The 14,063-nt window shown below is 36.5% G+C and overlaps 1 long non-coding RNA gene across 1 annotated transcript in view; it reads right to left on the bottom strand.

Annotated features, from left to right (window-relative positions):
* Positions 1 to 828: 828 nt before the first annotated feature.
* LOC118546092 (uncharacterized) overlaps positions 829 to 14,063 on the bottom strand; it is a 192,669-nt gene continuing 179,434 nt past the window's right edge. The window contains exon 4 of the long non-coding RNA XR_004922433.2: positions 829 to 964. This is a non-coding gene — a long non-coding RNA (uncharacterized LOC118546092). The remainder of the gene's footprint in view (positions 965 to 14,063) is intronic.

Below are 14,063 nucleotides of genomic sequence, written 5' to 3'. Positions count from 1 at the left end.
GTTTCTTGTACTTCGGAATTTTGGAACTCAAAGGTCATATTTTCATTTCAAGCAGTCACAATTTTCCTTAATCTAGACTGGTAGGATTTTAGGCAATACAACACACTCAATTTAAAAAAAAATATCTTATTAATTGATTCAACTCCAAATGTTTATATATAGATGCCTCTCTCTATCTGATTAGAAATACCTTGAGTTTCTCAGGCTTCCATGGGATAATATCCTTGCTGTCTTTCCTGTAGCTATTCTGTTTAACTGAACAGAATTTCCAAGTGCAAAGTGATTCTAACTATATATTTTAACAAAGGGTATGATGACCACAGCATCCTTGACTTTATATTTATTTTTAAAAATATTTTTATCAATCCTTTCACTGGCTAGAATTGAGAAAGAGTTGTTTCTTCAAATCCTTATAGTCCTGATACTCTTCTCGTTTTCTTTTTAAAATTTTGTTTGTAAGCAGATTTTTCTTTTCCTGGGCCAATCTAACTTTTGCAGTATTTATCCAGTGCAGCTAATAATAAACAATTCATGCCGCCCGTATTCTCTATTGGATAAAACTTCATTTCCCAAGTAATAAATTTATTTGACAATTTTTCTGTCTTGCAAGTTATTATAGGTGATAGTCATACCCAATGTTTTTCTTATGCATAATGTGGTTGCAAACTTCAATAGCATTTTCCTCATGAGTTGGTATCTAGAACAAAAGCTTATGTCATATATTTGAGGTGTTTGCTGTAGCAGCTTGCTTTTGTTGTACACATTTTTTTTTTAGTCAGCTCTTGCTTTAGAAACAAACAACACTAATATTTTAGGACTTACACAGACAAGTATGTTTTTATTGTTTACATTAACTGATGACTGCAGATGAGATGTTCCTTGTCTGGCTTCTGTTGGTAATGCATGGCTTCACTGGCCTTCTCATTCCAGAATTCATGCTGAAGGAGAAATCCTCATTTAGGACCTGTTATATACATGGCAGAGGGCAGACTTTCAAGATGCAGCAACAGAGAGCATGTAATATATTTCATTGGTCTACATTCCCCTGGTCAGTGAAGTCTTGTGCTTAAAGTCAATTGGCAATATGTTTTACTTATAGAGAAACATGGCATAACGTAGAGAAAAATTATTGTGAATCACAATTTAATATCCCTCACCATTTCTTATGGGTTGAATTGTGTTCCCCCAAAATTCATATATTGAAATCTTAATCCCCAGTACCTCAGAATGTGATGGTGTTTGGAGATAAGGCTTTGAAAGAGAAAATTAAGTTAAAATGAGATCATTAGGGTGGGCCCTATTCCAATATCACTGGTATTCTTATAGGAACAGGGAATTTAAACACAGACATACCCACAGGGAGAATGCCATGTATCAGTCTGCTCAGGCTGCCATGACAAATGGCTTAAACAATAGAAATGTGGTCTATCACAGTTCCAAAGGCAGGGAGACCCAGATCAAGGCACTAGCAGATTCAGTCTTTCTGGCTGGCAGTCATCTGCCTTCTTGCTGAGTCCAAGCATGTCTTTTTTGCTTCTCACCAGCCCGACCTTATGACCTCATTTAACTTTAAAATCATATCCATAAAGTCCCCATCTCTAATGACAGTCACACTGGAGTTTAGGACCTCAACATGAATGGAGCTGAGGGCCACAGTTCAATCCATAACATACTGCATGAAGATGCACACAGAAGACAGACATCTATCTACAAGCTGGAGAGAGAGGCCTCTGTGACAGATCTCTACCATCTCTATCTCATACATCTAGCATCCAAAACTGTGAGAAAATGCTTCTGTGTTGTTTAAGCCACCCAGTCTGTGGTACTTTGTTATGGAAGCCCTCGCAAACTCATACACCACCCAAGGCCACCTCATTCTCCCCTGCCTCAGTCATAGTTCCATAGAGACTGCCCCCTTATGCAAACACAGGATATTCTCATTGCAGGACACAGCTCAAGTCGGAAATTCCACATTTCAATATATAGCCTCTAACAATACATTTATGTTCCTCCAGCTCTGTTTCTCTGTTACTTTCATCACATGGTACTTGCTTTATAATCTTTCAAGACCTCCAGAATATTGATTATTTTGTATCATATGTAAAACACTGAATGCTCATCTATTAACTTTCTTTCCTAATTAAACAAATTTATTTAGTGCAACATGAATCTCAAAGCAAGGAAACATCTGGTTCCTTCCTCCCTTGCCCCTCCATTGCACTTTAATATTCTTAATATGGCCAATATGGTTTAGTTATAGTGATATTTGTAAGGCTAGAATTCTACTTAAATTGCTTTAAGTAAAAGTGGATGATTAAAAGAAATCTTAGGGCGCCTGGGTGGCTCAGTTGGTTAAGCGACTGCCTTCGGCTCAGGTCATGATCCCAGGGTTCTGGGATCGAGTCCCACATCGGGCTCCCTGCTCTGCGGGGAGCCTGCTTCTCCCTCTCCCACTCCCCCTGCTTGTGTTCCCTCTCTCGCTATGTCTCTCTCTGTCAAATAAATAAATAAAATCTTTAAAAAAAATAAAAAATAAAAAATAAAAGAAATCTTATAGAATGTAAGAAGTAGAGTACCACCTTCCTCCGACTGAGTGGAGATCTAGCCACCTGAACTGGAGTTGTCATAAGTTCCCCATTAACACATATTTTCCTCCTCTTTTCATTTGTTTTCTCTTAGCCCTGTTAAATTAATTAAACAAGGAGCCCATTACACTGAGGTAGTTCTAATGCTGAGGAGGCCTACATCAGCAAACCAAAATCAAAGCCTCTAAGTGCCTCAAGGTCACAAAACCTTAGAACAACCAATCACAGATGGCCAACTAGACGTTGAGCTATAGCCAATCAATCATTCCCTAACTCTGCTTTCATCTTCTCTCCTTGTCTTTCCCAGGTCCTGTCACTGGAGTTTGTCTAACCACTTGCAGCTTGGCACTACCCTCCTCACATTGTTTTTTGCTCAAATAAGCTCTTAAAGTTTTAATATGTCTCAGTTTATCTTTAAAAGCCCATATTAGCATATACAATTCAAATTGAGACTGATCAAGACAGGGTTTTGTCAGTTCCATTTACTGTTGTTTTCCAGTTTCTAGAACTCCATGAGGAATTTGTAGGTGCTAAATATAAGTGAATACAATGCGGGAAGAATACAGGGATAGCCACGGGCATGGCCCATGACAAATGTAACTGAAAGTTTCCAGTTGAGAGAAAAAGTCAGTGCTGACTATTGACCAGGATCAGAGAGCCTAAGGCCATCTTGCTGGCTGACCTACTAGGTAATAGCTTTTTATTTCACTGTATTGTTCCTTGCCCTTGCCTTGAAGTTAAAAGCTAAATGAGGAGGAGAAACACGAAGGTATAAAGGACATTTACTCATCTCTCCCTAGTGCAAGGAGCCAGTGTATAGTGTTGCGGAAATATAAATTAAAACAAAATCTCCTCTCCAACCCAGAAAACTTCCTCACAAAAGTAGAAAAGAAATGAAATGTTTTATTATTGAATAATACTTAGACTAGAGTACAATGCATATCACAGGCAATTTGCCAAAAGATTGCAAAGACCAAATAAAATCATACCCGTTTATATAGCCAAGCAGATGTAACACATTACGTACATGTGATAAGGATTTGACAGACCATTTGTCACACATAAATCATCCTAAATTCACATGTTAATTGGAGTGATCACCTGCTAGGTATTTGGCATTGTACAAAGGAAGCACAAACTTTTCATATTTTTATGACAGGAAATATGTTTGCAATCTGGAGTGAGTTGCCTACATAATTTAGACTCCAGCTCTCCCACAGAAACTGGGAAATAGGGACACTATCTTCCTTGATAATGACATTTCAAAGAGATGGCTCCCAGGTCATTTCAAAGACATTCCTGGATCCCAAAACTGAGGCTTACTTAGCTTTTCAAAAGATTGACATACATGTGCCCCTTCGAATCACTGTGTTTGTATTCTTTGGATAAATACCTAGTAGTGCAATTGCTGGGTTGTTGCGTAGCTCTATTTTTAACTTTCTTTTTTTTTTTTTTCTAAAGATTTTATTTATTTATTTGACAGAGAGAGAGACAGTGAGAGAGGGAACACAAGCAGGGGGAGCGGGAGAGGGAGAAGCAGGCTTCCCGCGGAGCAGGGAGCCCGATGCGGGGCTCGATCCCAGAACCCTGGGATCATGACCTGAGCCGAAGGCAGACGCCTAACGACTGAGCCACCCAGGCACCCCTCTATTTTTAACTTTCTGAGGAACCTCTGTACTGTCTTCCAGAGTGGCTGCATTCCCATCAACAGCATAAGAGGTTTGCATTCCCACCAACAGTGTAGGAGGGTTCCCCTTTTTCCACATCCCCACCAACATCTGTCGTTTCCTGACTTGTTAATTTTAGCCATTCTGACTGGTGTGAGGTGGAATCTCATTGTGGTTTTGATTTGTATTTCCCTGATGCTAAGGGATGTTGAACATATTTTCAGGTGTCTGTTGGCCATTTGTATGTCTTCTTTGGAGAAATGTCTATTCATGTCTTCTGCCCATTTCTTGATTAGATTATTTGTTTTTTGGGTGTTGAGTTTGATAAGTTCTTTATAGATTTTGGACACTCGCCCTTTATCTGATAAGACATTTGCAAATATCTTCTCCCATTCTGCTTGTTGTCTTTTAGTTTTGTCAACTGTTTCCTTTGCTGTGCAAAAGGTTTTATCTCGATGAAGTCCCAATAGTTCACTTTTGCTTTTGTTTCCTTTGTCTTTTTGATAGCTTAGATCTTGAAGAAGCATCCCTGAGCCGATGCCCCAGGGGTTCCTGTTGGCTCCAACTGTTGTTTTGACTCAGAGCAGACCCAAATTTAAGAGATGATCTGTTCCATTCTAAATATATGACTTAGGTCATATCATTTCTCTTTACTCTCATTCACATATTGTTTTCAATAACAAAGGTTTTGCTTCCCCAGTTCTGACTAATTTTCAGAATAAAATGGAATGTGAAAAGAACCTGGAGTTAAATTAAAAAAAAAAAAAAAAAAGATTTACATACAGTCCCAATAGTTTATTTTTGCCTTTTTTTCCCTTGCCGCAGGAGACTTATCCAGTAAGCAATTGCTACAGCTGATGTCAAAGAGGTTACTGCCTTTGTTTTTCTCTAGGATTTTGATGATTTTCTATTTCACATTTAGTCTTTTATCCATTTTGTATTTATTTTTGTGTATGGTGTAAGAAAGGGGTTCAGTTTCATTCTTTTGCATGTAGCTGTCCAGTTTTCCCAACACCATTTGCTGAAGAGACCGTCTTTTTCCCATTGGATACTTTTTCCTGCTTTGTCAAAGACTGATTGCCCATATAGTTGTGAGTTCATTTCTGAGTTTTCCATTCTGTTCATTGATCTATGTGCCCGTTTTTGGGCCAGTACCATACTGTACTGATCACAACAACATTGTAACTTGAAGTCCAGAATTGTGAGACAGGAAGCAGTCAAAATCCTAGAGGAGAGCATAGGCAGTAACCTCTTTGACATTGGCTATAGCAACTTCTCACTACATATGTCTCCTGAGGCAAGGAAAACAAAAGCAAAAATAAACTGTTGGGACTTCATCAAAATAAAAACCTTCTGCACAGCAAAGGAAACAAAACTAAAAGACAACTTATGGAATGGGAAAAGATATTTGCAAATGACATATCCAATAAAAGGTTAGTATCCAAAATATATAAAGAACTTATAAAACTCAACACCCCCCCAAAAAATAATCCAATTAAAAGGTGGGCAGAAGAAATGAATAGACACTTTCCCAAAGAAGACATGCAGATGGCTAACAGACACATGAAAAGATGATCCATATCACTCATCATCAGGGAAATACAAATCAAAACTACAGTGAGCTATCACCTCACACCTGTCAGATGGCTAAAATTAACAACACAAGAAACAACAGGTGTTGGTGAGGATGCAGAGAAAGGGAAACTGTTGGTGGGAGTGCAAACTGGTGCAGCCATTCTGGAAAATAATATGGAGGTGCCTCAAAAAGTTAAAAATAGAGCTACCCTATGAGCCAGCAATTGTACTACTAGGTATTTACCCAAAGGATACAAAAAGTACTCAAAGGGATATATGCACCCCGATATTTATAGCAGCATTATGAGCAAGAGCCAAATTATGGAAAGAGCCCAAGTGTCCATTGACAGATGAACGGATAATAAACACACACACACACACACACACACACGCAGTGAAATACTACTCAGCCATAAAAAAGAATGAAATCTTGCCATTTGCAATGACATGGATGGAGCTAGAGAGGATTATGCTAAGCAAAATAAGTCAGAGAGACAAATACCATATGATTTCCCTCATATGTGGAATTTAAGAAACAAAACAGATGAACATAGGAAAAAAAGAGAGAGAGAGAGTGGCAAACCAGAAAACAGACTCAATAGAGAACAAACTGAGGGTTGCTGGAGGGGTGGTAGGTGGGGGAATGGGTTATGGGTGATGGAGATTAAGGAGGGCACTTGTGATGAACTGTATGTTAACTAATTGGAATTTAAATAAAAACTTGAAAAAAAGAAATAGAATAAAGTAGGACGGAAAAGAAAAGATTTACATACAATTTAAAGAGACAAAGAAAGATTTTACAAGTTCCCTAAGAAAAATGCTCCAAAGAAGGGAGGGGAGGAGTGTTTTTCCTTACTTTCAACAGGGCTGATTAAGCTTCCTATTTTTAATTTGTATTGACCATTAAGGATAACAGCCTCAAGCTGTGGAAAGGGTTGAGAGGTTATATTAGAGCAAATTCAAAAGGTCACAGCTCTGAATTGATGACCTGGGACTAGTCACTTTTGGTTACCGTGTTTATGACCTAAATTACTGTATAACATTTTATTTCTTATTAATAACTCAAGAAATCATGAAGCTTGCAGGAGTTTTCATGTGGGAATAGGAGAAAAAGTATAGTCAAAGAATAGAGTTGCGGGACAGTGAGTAAAAAAAAAAGATGCTTTTAGAATTATACCTTTTATATGTTTTTATAATTATATTAACTATAGTACCCGTGTGTGCATGTACACACACACACACACACACACACACACACACACTATTTCAGAACATTTTGTCAGGACCTAATGAAGAGTGTGTGCCACCCAGGGGAAACTGGTTTCTATATTTTTAACTGCTTAGTTTTACCAAATGCAGCCATAATTTTAAAAAATTATGTCATTGAAAAGCAGGTTAAGTGTATAAAAGTATGAAGACAAAGAAGAAATAATGTGCATTATTAGTAAACCCCATGTTAACTATTTTTTTTCTTCAATGCTAGGGAGAATGAATCTTTTTTTCTTCTAGAAGGGAGAAGCTATATTTGTGTCTTGTCCCACTCCCCTTGCTGATGCCACCCTACAGAGCAAGACATTTATTCCTACTTAAAGAGAAAAATCAGAGGTCATAAATGTGACAGCTAATCTTCATATCTTCATATTGTGGACCCCCAATATACATATTTTAACCCCTCATGATATATTTCTATGCAATCACACTAAAGTGTATACACACACACACACACACACACACACACACACACACATGCACTGAGTTATACTATGCTGTTTTTTGGTGTTAAGGTAGGTAGCTGTTCAGTCATATTGTCTCTATGAGACAAAGCCACACTGAATAAGAAAGTGCTCTCTATTGAGAGACTCTATAGAGCTGACTATTCATCGAAATAGACAAGTAGAAACCAACCTTTGGGATCACAATAATACTTTCCAAACCACAATACAGACTGGTGGCTCTGCTTGGAAGTCAGATAACTCCATACTTCTTTGCAGTGGAACTTGGTGATAAGCATGTAGAAAATGCTTAAGGCAAATGAGGAAATGGGGTCTTGACCCCCAGCTCAGTTTAATTTTAAAATGTTAATTCACCGCCTTATAAAGGAGACACAGACTCACTTGACTGGAACATGGGCCACAGTTACCATTTTTATCACAACTCAACTCCCACATTCAAGCTCAAGAATATGATTCTTATACTTTATTTCTACATGCAGTTTCCTGATTGTGTTAGTCCTCAAACTCTTAGTTGTTTTGCACTCCAACTGCTTCTGTAACTGTTAGTTCCACATGAAACAGGTGCATCAAGAAGAAAACAACACTTTTGAACACAATCTGCTTTAATTACTAGAATATTGTCTCCTCTACCAAGGACAATTTTATTTGCATGAGCCTGTCTTGGAATTGTCAGGGATGATGGCAATCACCTAATTCCACATCTTCTACAGTGCAGTTCCTCTCCAGCTTCTGGTTATTCCCAATGCAGGAAAAATCTCCAAGCCCCAAAGCCTCCCTTACCTAGAGATTGCTTTGGGTTTCAGCATACAGATGATTTACTTTGGGAAGTTTTCCCTGACTCCTCAAGGTTAATTTATGAACCCCTCATAAGTACTATCTGCTATATTTCTTTAGTAAAATCCTGCTTTACAATTAGCTCTTTCTTTCAGTGTTGCCTGCTAGACGGATTTCAGATTCTATAAATAAGGACATTTGTTGATCTTGTTCTTTATGATAATCTGCTTCCAGCACAATGTCCCTCCTATAATAGATGATTAATAAATATTTTGACTTGGTCAATGAATAGTACTATAACCTCAAATGTGACAAATCTTTTGAAGATAGTATTGAAGTCCAAGGGTCAAAATTCTTTCTGAATTTTGTACCAAGAATAGTGTCTTTACACAGATGGCATGATTACTTGTATATTAATAATGTTTTCTATTTTAGGTTGGATTCTTGGAAGATTAGAATTAAACATTTGATTCACACATGAAATATGATTGTACCCACCTTATTGATGGGCCCATTTTAAACCTTACCCTTGTTTAGTTTTCTTTTTAAAATTTCTCCTTTATAATTCTCACATTTCTCTAGTTATCTTGACATTAATAAATATTGCACATCACCATGAAGTGCCTGAAATTGATATTGAAATAAATTCGGAGTATGTTTTAAAAACTTAGAAAAAACCATAATGCCAGAAATAATGCATTGACTTTTTTCCATACAGAAAAACTAGTCCGTTTCCTCTTAAAATGTAGAATTATTTATGAAGGTTTTTACATTGTTCCAAGGAAAATACTGAAACTAAAACTGAATAAAAGTTAAAATTGACCTTTGCAAAAGACATGAGCTAGATTTTGCTAACAAAAGGGAAAAAATCCTGTTTTTAGTTTTTTCTTAATTTTTTAAAAAGTTTTTATTTAAATTCCAGTTAGCACACAGTGCAATTTTAGTTTCTGGTGTACAATGTAGTGATTCAACACTTCCTTACAATACCCGGTGCTCATCACAGCATATGCACTCCTTAATCCCCATCACCTATTTCACCCATCCCCCCACCCACCTCCCTTCTGGTAACCATCAGTTTGTTCTCTGTAGCTAAGAGTCTGTTTTTTGTTTTGCCTCTCTTTTATTTCCCTATGTTAATTTGTTTTGTTTCTTAAATTCCATATATGAGTGTAATAATATGGTATTTGTCTTTCTCTGCCTGACTTATTTCACTTAGCATACTCTCTAGCTTCATTCATATCATTGCAAATAGCAAGATTTCATTCTTTTTTATGGCTAATATTCCATTTTCTGTGTGTGTGTGTACCACATCTTCCTTATTCATTCATCAATGGACACTTGGGCAGTTTCCATAATTTGGCTGTTATACATAATGCTGCTATAAACATAGGGTGCATGTATCCCTTTGAATTAGTACTTTTGTACCCTTTGGGTAAATACCTAGAAGTGCAATTGCTGGATTGTAGGGTCGTAGGGTAGTTCTGTTTTTGACTTTTTGAGGAACTTCCATATTATTTTCCAGAACGGCTGCACCGATTTGCATTCCCACCAACAGTGAAGAGGGTTCCTTTTTCCCATATCTTCACCAACACCTGTTGTTTCTTGTGTTGTTAATTTTAGCCATTCTGACAGGTATGAGGTGATATCTCATTGTAGTTTTGATTTGCATTTCCCTGATGATTAGTGATGTTAAGCATCTTTTCATGTGTCTGTTGGCCATCTGGATGTCTTCATTGGAGAAATGTCTGTTCATGTCTCCTTCCCTTTTTTAATTGGATTACTCATATTTTCAGTGTTGAATTTTATAAGTTCTTTATATATTTTGGATACTAACCTTTTATTGGATATGTCATTTGCAAATATTTTCTCCCATTCTATAGGTTGCCTTTTAGTTTTGTTGATTGTTTCTTTTGCTGTGTAGAAGCTTTTTATTTTGATAAAGTGCCAATATTTTATTTTTGCTTTTGTTTCCCTTGCCTCAAGAGACATATCTAGAAAGAAGTTGCTCGGGCCAAAGTCAAAGAGGTTACTGCTTGTCTTCTCTTCCAGGATTTATATGGTGTCAGGTCTCACATTTAGGTATTTAATTCATTTTGAATTTATCTATGTGTAGAGTGTAAGTGGTCCAGTTTCATTATTTGCATGTTGCTGTCCAGTTTTCCCAACGTCTTTTGTTGAAGAGACTTTTCCCCATTGGATATTCTTCCCTGCTTTGTTGAAGATTAACTGACTGTATAATTATGGGTTCATTTCTTCTATTCTTTTCTATTGATCTATGTGTCTATTTCTGTTCTAGTACCATACTGTTTTGATTGCTATAGCTTTGTAATATAACTTGAAGTCTGGAATTATAATGCCTCTAGCATTGTTTTTCTTTTTCAAGATTGCTCTGGCTATTTAGGGTCTTTTGTGGTTCCATAAAAAGCTTAGGATTGTTTGTTCTAGTTCTGTGAAAAATGCTGTTGGTATTTTTATAGGGATTGCATTAAATGTGTAGATTACATTGAATAGTATAGACATTTTAACAATATTTGTTCTTCTAATCCATGAGCATGGAAAGTTTTTACATTTCTTTGTGTCATCTCCAATTTCTTTCATCAGTGTTCTATGGTTTTCAGATTACAAGTCTTTCACATCTTTGGTGAGGTTTATTCCTAGGTATCTATCTTATGGGTTTTGGTGCAATTGTAAATGGGATTGATTCCTTAATTTTTCTTTCTGCTGCTTCATTGTTGGTGTATAGAAATGCAACAGATATCTACATTGATTTTGTATCCTACAATTTTACTGTATTCGTGTATCAGTTCTAGCAATTTTTTGGTGGAGACTTTCAGGTTTTCTGTATAGAGTATCATGTCATCTGCAAATAGTGAAAGTTTGACTTCTTCCTTACTGATTTGGATCCTTTTATTTCTTTCTGTTGTCTGATTGCTGTGGCTAAGACTTCTGGTACTATGTTAAATAACTGGTGGGAATGGAAATCCCTATTTTGTTCCAGACTGTTGAGGAAAAACTCTCAGTTTTTACCCATTGAGGATGATATTGGCTGTGGATTTTTAATATATGACGTTTATTATGTTGATGTATGTTCTCTCTAAACCTACGTTTTATTGAGGGTTTTAGTGTGGATAGATGTTGTATTAGTCAAATGTTTTTTCTGCATCTATTGAAATGATCATACGGTTCTTATCCTTTCTATTAATGTTATGTATCACATTGATTGACTTGTGAATATTGCAGATAATCTTCCTGCCCTAGAATATCCTGCACAATCAGCTAAAAAATAGAAAAAAAAAAAAGTACTAGTAAGAAAAAAATAGTGTTTTGATATGGTATATGGCATAACAAGGGATAGCTTTTTTAGACTATTGTGACTTCAGGAGAAATTTAAAATTTAAAGTGATAGTATGTGTGCATATATATGTACATGTGTGTGTTTTTCAATAATTTCATAAGCTGTTAAAGTATTTTTGTCTTGCTAATCATGATGAGAAGAAGATTCCTGTTCATGTATCTCTATTTTGCTTTGCTTATTTCCAGATATGACGTCTCTTTAGCCACTAGATTTCAAAAGGTAAGTAATCTCCTGGCAAAGTATTTCCTATGACACACAAGATCTTTAGTAGTTCCCAAAATAGCCCAAATTTCAATGAGGAAAACATACTTCATTGATTTTTCATTTTGTGTGAATTTTCAATAGCTGTTGTTTTATGTATGTTTTAATGTAATTTCTGTGACCATAGAGTGAATTGGGGGATGATAAGGAAAGTCATTTACAGTTTTTCAGCCTGGAAGTGTCTTATTCTTTAAAACAACAAATGGAAGGTCAAAGAAAGACTTCACATTGCCTAATTACTATTTATTTGTTATTATTATTATTATTATTATTATTATTGTTATTTTTCTAGAGGGAGGGAGAGAGAGAGAGAGAGGAGAGGGGAGGGGCAGAGGGAGAGTATGAGAGGGAATCTTAAGCATGCTAGGCATGGAGCCCAATGTGGGGTTTGATCTCACATCACTGAGATCATGATCTGAGCTGAAATCAAGAGTCAGATGCTTAACTGACTGAGCCACCCAGGTGCTCCACTTAGTTACTATTTAAAACAAAACACTTTTTTAAAGATTATTTGACAGAGAGAGAGAGAGAGAGAGAGCTCAAGCAGGGGGAGGGGCAGAGGGAGAAGGAGAGAATCTCAAGCAGACTCCCCACTGAGTGTTGAGCCCAATGTGGGGCTTTGATCTCATTGAGCCAAAATCAAGAGTCAGATACTTAATTGACTGAGCCACCCAGGCACCCTTAAAACAAAATATTAAAAGTCAGTTGCATTACACAACATTGCCTAGTATGCATTCACTGTAATAGCTCTTTCTTTCACATATCTGACTGTGTTAAGCTAAAATCATCACATAAGTTATTTTCTTGTTTTCAATACATAATAAGAACTTAAAAAAAATAAATAAATGAGGGGCGCCTGGGTGGCTCAGTTGGTTAAGTGTCTGCCTTTGGCTCAGGCCATGATCTCAGGGTCCTGGGATCAAGCCTGGAGTCAGGCTCTCTGCTTGGTGGGGAGTCTGCTTCTCCCTCAGCCCCTCTCCCTTGCTCATGCTCTTTCTCTCTCTCTCTCTCAAATAAATAAATAAAATCTTAAAAAAATAAAGAAATAAAAATAAATGATATAGCAGTGAGCACACCGCACGCCCAAATTATGGTTCGTATTACCATTCTTCAATGAAAGGAACTAGTGCTTCTTAGAGAAAGATCTGATTCTAGGACTGGTGTTAGAATATACAAGATAAGTAAAAAATATTTTATAATAACTGTAAGGAAGTGCTAGAATACACACACTAATGGAGATATGTCAGAAGGACAGAGATACCAACCAAGAGAATTGCTAATGGCAAAAGAAGGAAAAATTTGAGCAGGAAAATTTATAAAAATCATATTGGGTTAACCCAATGTATAAAATAAACATCCCTAAGTCTATATTGTTATAAATGGATGAATAAACAAATAGGGGAGAATAGACTAATCTCCTGTGCAGAGAATTACAACCAATTTATGACAATCATCCTCAGGGAGGTGGCACATAACTCCCTACTCTTGAAGTGTGGCCTGCAAAGTGGTTTCCTTCCTAATAATACAGTATGGAAAGGGAGAACAAGATCTAACTACTGTGGAGAAACCTGACAAACCTCATCAAAGCAATAATGGTTAACATTGGTCATGATAATTCCTCTTGATAGTATACACCTTTGAGATGATGTGATAAGAATGACATTTTCCTCTGTGCCCTTCCTCCCCTAAAATCCCATGACCACAGTCTAATGATAAAAAGAACATCAGACAAATCCCAGTTGAAGAATATTCTACAAAACAACTGACTAGTAGTCCTCAAAACATAAAGTTATCAAAAACAAGCAAAATCTGAAGAACTGTCATAGCCAAGATGGGCCTAAGGAGACATGACTAACCATGTGTGGTATCCTGGATGGGATCCTGGAAGAGAGAATGAACATTAGGTTAACGATAAGAAAATAGGAATAAAGTATGGACTTTAGTTAATAAAAACATATTAATATTGATTCATTAATTGTGATATACATTCCCGGTAGTAAAATGTTAACAATAGAAGAAGCTGGGTATATAGTATCTGGGAACTTTCTATACTATCTTTATCATTTTTGTGTGAATCTAAAACTCTAAAATAAGAAGTTTATAAAAATATAAA

The sequence above is a fragment of the Halichoerus grypus genome, chromosome 2, assembly GCF_964656455.1.
Source record: "Halichoerus grypus chromosome 2, mHalGry1.hap1.1, whole genome shotgun sequence".
Lineage (NCBI taxonomy): Eukaryota > Metazoa > Chordata > Mammalia > Carnivora > Phocidae > Halichoerus > Halichoerus grypus.
Note: the sequence above shows the minus strand (reverse complement) of the source record. Positions and strands in the feature narration are given on the sequence as shown.